Source organism: Vicugna pacos, chromosome 5, assembly GCF_048564905.1.
Source record: "Vicugna pacos chromosome 5, VicPac4, whole genome shotgun sequence".
Taxonomy (NCBI): Eukaryota; Metazoa; Chordata; class Mammalia; order Artiodactyla; family Camelidae; genus Vicugna; species Vicugna pacos.
In genome coordinates, this window is record NC_132991.1 from 95,608,704 (window position 1) to 95,616,632 (window position 7,929).

General features: G+C 55.6%; 1 long non-coding RNA gene across 3 annotated transcripts; it reads left to right on the plus strand.

Moving 5' to 3' along the window:
• Window positions 1–1,028: 1,028 nt before the first annotated feature.
• On the plus strand, window positions 1,029–7,488 carry LOC140696519 (uncharacterized). Of its 3 annotated transcripts, none has more exons than XR_012072978.1 (5): window positions 1,029–1,143; window positions 2,955–3,048; window positions 3,205–3,396; window positions 3,978–4,259; window positions 6,529–7,488. It is a non-coding gene; the product is annotated as an uncharacterized lncRNA (long non-coding RNA). The 3 variants fall into 3 exon arrangements; XR_012072980.1 differs by having other exon boundaries at window positions 6,607–7,488; XR_012072979.1 differs by lacking the exon at window positions 6,529–7,488 and adding an exon at window positions 4,524–4,634.
• The last annotated feature ends 441 nt before the right edge of the window (window positions 7,489–7,929 follow it).

A 7,929-nucleotide genomic window follows, 5' to 3' on the forward strand; every position in this document is an offset into this window, starting at 1 on the left:
AGCTTCGTTTGGGTTCTGAAGAGAAAACGGTGTTCTTAATTGTGCGTGAAGCGGTAAGTCCTTTTTTATTCAGCAGAGGGTGACTGGGGCAGGTGTCTGTCCTGTGCAAAGCACACGTGTGGCCAGCCAATCCCAGCTGCCACGCTGATGGCTGGAAGTGTTGACTGAAGGAAAGTTGAGAATTGTGTCTGGCTTGGTGGGCTGTCTGAGGACTGGAGCCTGGGATAACAGCCTCTCAGATCGCTCTGAGGGACGGCTCCGAAGGTGCGGGGGGGAGCCAGGATGGACTGGGGTCTTTCCAACAGAGACCAGGTAGTTGGAACACCAGAAGATGACTGTTAATTAAAGGAAACCAGGCACCTCAAGTCAGGGAACTGAGCACTTCCCTGTGTCTGGGAAGGTGCAAAGGCCTGGGCTCACTGAAGTCATTCCTTTGATGTGCACATTGGCTCTGCAGGGCCAGTGTCCTGTCCCCCACACCCCGAGTTCCCTCAGGGGGCTCCACCAGGGGTGGCAGCTGAGGCCGGGCCGCCTGCTTGTCTGCCTCCAACTTCGCTCGGCTCTCTGTCAGGGTTGGGAGCAGCGGCTGATGGCTTGATGGCCGCAGATCCTTTGTTACTGGCATGGCTGGCAATACTTCTCATTCACAGAAGCAAGGAACAGTTCCAGCCACACTCAAGGGGAGGGGATTCTGCAAAAGTGTGACTCCCTGGGAGTCACATTAGGCTGTGTGACACCCAGGAAGGGAGACGGGTTGAGTAAAGGGATGTTTCTGGCCAGGAGGGGCAGGTAGATTCCACACCAGCGAGGAGGGCGTTGGGGCGGCCAGGAGCTTGAGGGCAGGAGGCCTGGGGACAGCAGTGAGTGAGGCTGAAAACATGACGGTGCCAGGTTGAGGAAGCCTGGCTTCATCCCATAAACAGTGGGAGCGAGTCATGTCTAGAACTTTCCTGTGAAGATGTGTAGACAATGGGAGGGGGCCAGTAACCCGGCTTCCCCAGGTTCTGGAACCTCCAAAGGGTGAGCCCCCCACCCCTGCCCATGGAGTCCAGCTGGCCCAAAGCGGCCTGAGAAGCTCTCACCGCTGGCCTGGCCTGGCCACCCTCTCGCAGTAGTCATGCTGGACAGGACCCCTGGCTTCAGGTGACTTCCCCGGCACACCCAGACCTCAGGGAAGGGAGCTAGCGGGAGCCCGGTGGCACCTGCGTGTTCTGGCCCCCCTTGGGTGGGTTCTATCATTTACCCGATGAGGCTTCCATCCCACATGGCTGTGTTTAGGTTCACAGCACATCAAGGAGCTCCCGTCACCCTGGGGTCTACTGCCTTGTGCCCTCTGTGCCTGACCCCAACAGGCTTCGCTCACAAGGACAGCGTCCGTCAGCCACACACGCCTGCGGCAGAGAGATGCCCCTGGGCGACGCTGTTCTCCTGGCAGCGGTGGGAAGGGAGTGGGCTTTCCTCCTGGTCCCAAGTGTATCTTTGGCGCACACCTTCATCCACTGGCCAGCCAAGCGCACGCCAGCATTTGGAGAGGTAGGGTAAGCTGAGGTGATGTCAGTGCTTATTTTTCAAGCGTCCCTAAAATGAAAAAAAAAAAAAAGAGAGAGAGAGGTCTTAGGAACAAAAACAAGAATCTTCTAGTTCTTTGTTTATTCTTACAAGTTGCCTACTTGGAATATTTAGAAGGTCCAGAATGGCTGAAAACATGCCCTTCCTCTTGTTCATTCTTGGTGATAAATACTATATATGCTTGACCAAAAACATGGTCAAACTGTACAGAAGTGAATATAACATAGAGCAGTGCAATTCCTCCACCATTCCACCCTTACCTAGTTAACCACAATGAACAACTGTCCACATGTTCTTTTGTGTAAGTGTAATTCGTTTTATATACATATATTTTTTCATTTTATTAATTGAAATACAGTCAGTTACAACGTGACAACCTCTGGGGTAAAGCACAATTTCCCAGTCGTGCATGCACATGCATATATTCGTTTTCATGTTCTTTTTCGTTAAAGGTTATTACAAGATACCAACCACAGCTCCCTGTGCTCTACAGAAAAAACTTTATGTTTCTATATAAAGCAGTTAATATTTTATAAAACTAAAGTCCTCTCTGCATATATTCTGCAAACTACTTAATTTACTTCCTGTATCTTGGACATCTTTCTACATGCAGAGATTGCATTTTAAATTTCCATTTTGGCATTAACTAAACTTGGAGCTGAAATAAAACTTAGGAAAGTGGATTTCTACCTGATGGTGGGAAATTTTTCCTTTAGATTTTATTTCCTCTTGTTGTTGTTCAGAATTCTGAGAAACAGAGGATACAGGTTGACTGCAAATGAATGAATATAACTCATAGGATATTAGTGGGCGCCATGGGTGAGAGTGTGTGTGTGTGTGTTGGGGGAGGTGGAGGGTGTTGATTTTATTTTTCACTTATTTATTTATTCGGGGTTTTTTGTGTGTGAGGGGGAATAATTAGATTTTATTTTACTTATTAATTAATTTTTTTTTTAAATGGAAACACTGGGGATTAACCCAGGACCTTGTGCATGCTAAGCATGCAGTCTACCACTGAGCTATACCCTCCCCCCAGAGGGTGTTGATTTTAAATAGGACGGGCAGAGAAAGCCTGTGAGTGGCCACATTTGAGCCAAGACCTAAGGAGGCTGTGGTGATGAGAGAGTGAGACAGCAGGCTCTGGGAGAAAAGGACCCCAGACATAGGAAAGAGCACGTGCAAAGGCCCTGAGGCCAAAATACAGCAAAGAGTCCTCTGTGGTCGGGGTGAGCAAGGGGCAGAGTTGAAGGAGTTAAGGTCAAACGGTAAATGGAAGACAGGTCACATAGGGTCTTAAGGGCAATTTCTGACATATAATAAACTCATAACTTGCAAAATCATCACCACAATTAAGAGACAGACATACCCTTCCTCCACCTCCCCAGGGCCCCCTGGAACCACCCAGCGGACCCACCGATGGCTCCTTCGTTCCCCTCCCCGCACCGCCCTGCTCCAGGCTCTTAGCTGTTGGTGCCTCTTGTGAGCTGACCCTGATGGAATCCCTGCCGGGGGGGGGGGCGTGGGCACTCGGGAGCGTGGCGGGGATGGGACCCTGTGGAGGGAGGCACGCTGTGGCCCCAGGATGCTGGTGCTCACTGCCCTCTCTTCTGCTCTCATCCTTGTGACCGTGGGAAGCCATCCCACCTCCCTGAGCCTCGGCCCCCTTGCCTGTCATGTGGGGTAGGCACACCCCGTCCTGGCCTCCTTACCTTTCTCGTGAAGGCTCTCTGAAGCTGCCTGATGCCAGCATGCTTAGGAGGCTCAGTCTGAAGTGTTTTCCTCGGTGGGAGTGGCTCTTACTTAGGGCCTTCATGCCCACAGAGGAGGGTGAGCGGGGAAGGGCTGGGCGGTGGGGGGCAGGTGTCCCCGGGGGCAGGGCTGGTGCTGGGCGGGGCTGCAGCCCGTGGCCCCGGTCCCAGGCTCACCTGAGTGGCCCCCCTGGAGCAGGCACTCTGCTCCATCAAACGGGGACTGTTCTTCCCAGCCTGAGGCCTCGCCAGAAACGGTGCTTTTCATGGGGTGTTATTTCAAGTGGACTCACATGTGTGCAGCAGACAAGAAGTTGGGTCTAGAATTCCAGCACACACGTGGGGCCTCTGGGCTGTGGGCACCCCAGGTGGTTGGCCCGGGGCCCCAAGGAGGAGCTCAGGGAGGCAGCTGCTCAGGGGGCTCGGGGTGGGGGTACGGATGCATTTCTCCTCCTCGAGGCTGAGCGCTCAGCCTGGACGTCAGTGCTCCCCTCTCAGAAGGCAGGCAAGCCCGGCCCCTGTGCCCTCCACCAAGTCCCGGGAGCCCTGAGCACTTACCCCCGAGACAGCCGCTCCTTCAGCCTCCGTCCCCGGGGGCTCGGGGGAGGCGCTCATAAAATGCTGAAAATGCGATTTTTTTCTCTCTTTCTCACTCCTCAGGGCTACAACGCCTCCGAGGGCAGCTTGGAGGTCTGGTTGGTGAACAAGGAGTCCCGGTGCTGTGGCTGCATTTGGGGTCTGATGGGCGGGTGAGAGTGGCATCTGTGCACTCTCTTCTGTTAATCAGCTCTGCCTAGGCTGCCCCCCACCCAGTGGGCAAGCCAGCGCATCACATCCCTCTGCATTCTGGCCCATCCTAAGTCTAAACTGCCTGCAAAGGAGAGCCCAGCACTGCACCCTGGGGCTGCAGAGGAGACCTCAGAGGACAGCTTCCACACCAAGGTGCTGTGCCCAGAAGCAGAGGGGCGGCCCCCAGGCTGGGAGAAGTGGGGAGGGCCCTCAGATCGACTGGGACAGGGGCTGAGGGAGGGGAGGGGTGGAGGAGACGGAAAGCAGACTGGGCCCCAAGGACAGGCCCTGCGGGGGCGGCGCGCAGAGCCTCGAGACATGTGCTGAATCGCTGCTGTGACCTGAGCAGCTGCTCCGCGGGGCGGCGGCTGCTGGCCGGTTCTCTGTCGCTGGTGTGGTCCCGCCGTGTTTTCACAGGTTTAATTAAGTCTCCCCAGGGTCTGGACTTGTCAAGCGCTCCTCGGAACAACCTGGCAGGTCTTCCCCGGCGGATGCAGCCCTGATTAAAAGGGAAATTGAACATCTTCACACCTCCCGCCGCAGGGCAGTGAAGACCGCTAGCCTTGGAAGTCTTCCAGCTTGTCCCACAGCCTTTCACGGGGCGGGCCCTGCAGGTGGGGGGGGGGTGAGGGCCGCCTGCTGACAGGCAGGAGCCTTGAGCCCATGTCCGTCTCCCCCGGGCAGGGTGACGCCGCACACCCGAGGTGTCTGGGGCCCTCTGTGCCCGTGGCCTGTGTTGGCCTTGTCAACGCCAGTTCCTCAGTAAGTCGGCCGGGGTTGAGGGTTTTCTCAATTACGAGCGGTTTAAATCGTGGTGAGATGCTCTCTCAGCCTGCTCGGGCTGCTACGCCACCACCACAGGCGCTTCTCACAGTTCTTGAGGCTGGAAGTCCAAGATCCAGCCAGACAGACTCCCATGTCCGGGAGCCCCACTCCCTGGTTCTCGGTCTGGGGCCTCCCGTGGGGGAGGGGAGGGGGAGGGGGCCCCCTGGGGTCTGGGTTTCAAGGGCACTAGTTTCCTTCGTGGACTCAGGACTAGCCACCTCCCAGAGACCCCACCTCCTGACACCGTCACCCTGAGGGTTGGGTGCAAACATGAATTTAGAGGCGTGGAAACGTTTAGTTCACAGTGTGCGCATAACGTAACGTTTGCCACTTTTAGCGTTTCTAAGTGCAGTTCAGCAGAGTGAAGCACATTCACACTGCTGTGCGGCCGTCACCGCCGTCCCCCTGCGGGACTCTGTCCACCTCCCCAAGCTGACACTCGGTCCCCATTAAACACGGCCCGCCCCCAGCCCCTTCTGCTCTGGGTCTCTGGGAGGCTGACTCCTCTAGTACCTCACGTGAGTGGCATCAGCTGTGCTCTCATGGCTGGCTTATTTCTCTGAGCAGTGTCCTCAAGGTTCGCCCGTGTTGTAGCCTGCGTCGGGATATCCTTCCCCTTAAGGCTGACTGGTGTCCCCGTGTGTGGATGGACCACATGTGGCTCACCCACTTTTTCTGCCACTGGACACTTGGGTGGCTCCCACCTCTTGGCTACTGTGAACACTGCTGCCATGACCCCGGGGAGCAAATACCCGCTCCAGACCCTGCTTTCTCACCTCCTCTGGGTGCATGCCCAGAAGAGGGGTTGCTGGATCCTGTGATCAACCTACGGATGTTTTTCGCGGAGCCGCCATGCTGTTTTCCACAGCGGCTGAACCATTCATTTTCCCACCAGCAGCGCACAAGGGCTCCCATTTCTCCACATCCTTGCTCAGTTCTTTGTTTGTTTGACAGTAGCCACCCTAATGGGTGTGATGCAGGAAAACGTATGTGGGGCACGAGGAGGGCCGTGTCCCAGGTCTCAGCTGAGCCCCTGGGGCGTGCCCCGCCAAGTGTGGGTCCTTGGCTTCATGCAGGAAAGAATTCAAGAGCGAGCCACAGTTGAGTGAAGGTAGATTTATTCAGAGAGATACTTTGAAAGGCAAGAGAAAGGCCGTGAGGTATGGGGTTGGGTGCTCAGATTAAAAGTCGGTACACACTCCATACACAGAGTGTGGGCCATCTCTGAAGAGGGAGAGAAGGTGGGGGAAGCAGCCAAGCGCCGTGTTGCTGGTCTTTATGGGCTTGGTGGCTTCATACGCTAGTAAGCAGAAGGACCAGTCTAAGGGGAAGGGGCTGGGATTCCCAGGAAGCTGGCCATTTCCCACCCTTTGACCTTCTGTGGCCAGCCTTGGGGCTGCCCTGGTGCCTGTGGGCGTCTTATTCACCATGTTAATATATCACAATGGGCGTATAAGGAAGCTCAAGATCTGCTAGAAGTTAAATGTCTCATTGTCCTGAGCCTCAAGGCCTCCTGGGGTCTGCATCTTTCACCATTTCGATGGTGATTGCTGTGGCATTCCTTGAGTGGCTGTGCCCTGCCCCCTTCCTGTCTCAGGTGTGTTGAAGTTCTGACGTGTCTTGGGGCAGGTGTCCCTAAAGCGGAGCCTGAGATGGTGTTCTTCTGATTCTGCAGAGACGGGGAGCGAGGGAAGCGGAAGGGACAGAGGGGCTGAGCAGGAGGTGGTCCCGGCAGGCGTCCGCCCCTCGCTGACCCCGCCCGGGCAGCTCCAGAGTGTGAGCAGCACACGCAGTCACTTCCATCGCGAGGCAGGGCCTGGCCTGGCAGTCGAGCCTCCACGCCGTAGTCACTGAGCCCAGCCGGCCTGGGCGAGGTGGTGTCTGCTGGGCCTCAGGTGATTCTCTGGGGAAGAGGCTCCTGTGAGTTATCTGCCAGTGCGGGCTGCAGCCAGGGGGTCAGTAAAGGGGCCCCGGGCTGGGACCACAGTGGCTGCTGCAGTTCACAGTTCTGTGATGCTGGGCAGAGGGTGCACCTGCACCCCCACGACGCGTCCGCCGTGGGACCTGCTGTCCCCTGAGCGTCTGTTCAAGCCTCCTGTCCACGTTCAGATTTGCTCTTTACATATTCTTTGCATTGTAACTGTTCCACACGGCGCAAACATCTTCCCGCTTTGGCTTGGCACTGGCTTCTAACCTGCAGGCTGGATCCGCCTCATTATTAAAGGCGCCCTCCCCTTTCTTTCCTGGAACCGAGGAGGGGATGTGGAGCCCCCAGTCTCCTTCTGCGTCCATGTCCATAGAGCAAACAGAGCCTTTCCATCAGCACATTCACTCCAATATTATGAATTCTGATTAAAATAAGAAGGGAGAAAACATTTTCCACAAGACTTTCGGCTGGAAAATCATTGTTAAAGTAATTGAGTGCGAGGCAGATTCAATTAAGATTGGATTGCTCGTACTGGAAATGGTATTAGTATTCAGCATTTGGCCTCTTGGAAACTCACTGAATGGGACAGTTAAAATTCAGGGGATGCAGAATGATTTTGGGGGGCTTTGTTTTGAGGGCTAGGCTGTCATGTGGCTATTAATTTGATAAATTTCAGAAGTTATTCGCATCCCCTCTGATTTTCTGCTTTCACCATGTCGATGGAGGGAGGAACCTCCCCCTTCACGGAGCTGCTGACTGGAGCATCCCGAGAGCAGGGGGCTGGGTGGACCCCTCAGCCAGGCCTTGGCCTGCTTTTTAGCTTGTCCAGGCCCCTGGCTCCTGGGCCTCTCTCTGCTCCAAGCGCTGAAGCCCTTAGGCCAAGCTCGCTCCACCAGAGCCCTGCCCAGGCCTTGGCCACAGCTGACCACAGAGTGGGGTGTAGTCCCCCTCACCAAGTTCACGGTCCCCAGAATTCAGGCGAGAATATATGCTGGGAAGGTCCAGGCAAGTGCACTCCCTGTGGCACCTCTGTCCCGGGGTGTGTGGTTTTCCTGATCACAGCCTTTGTCC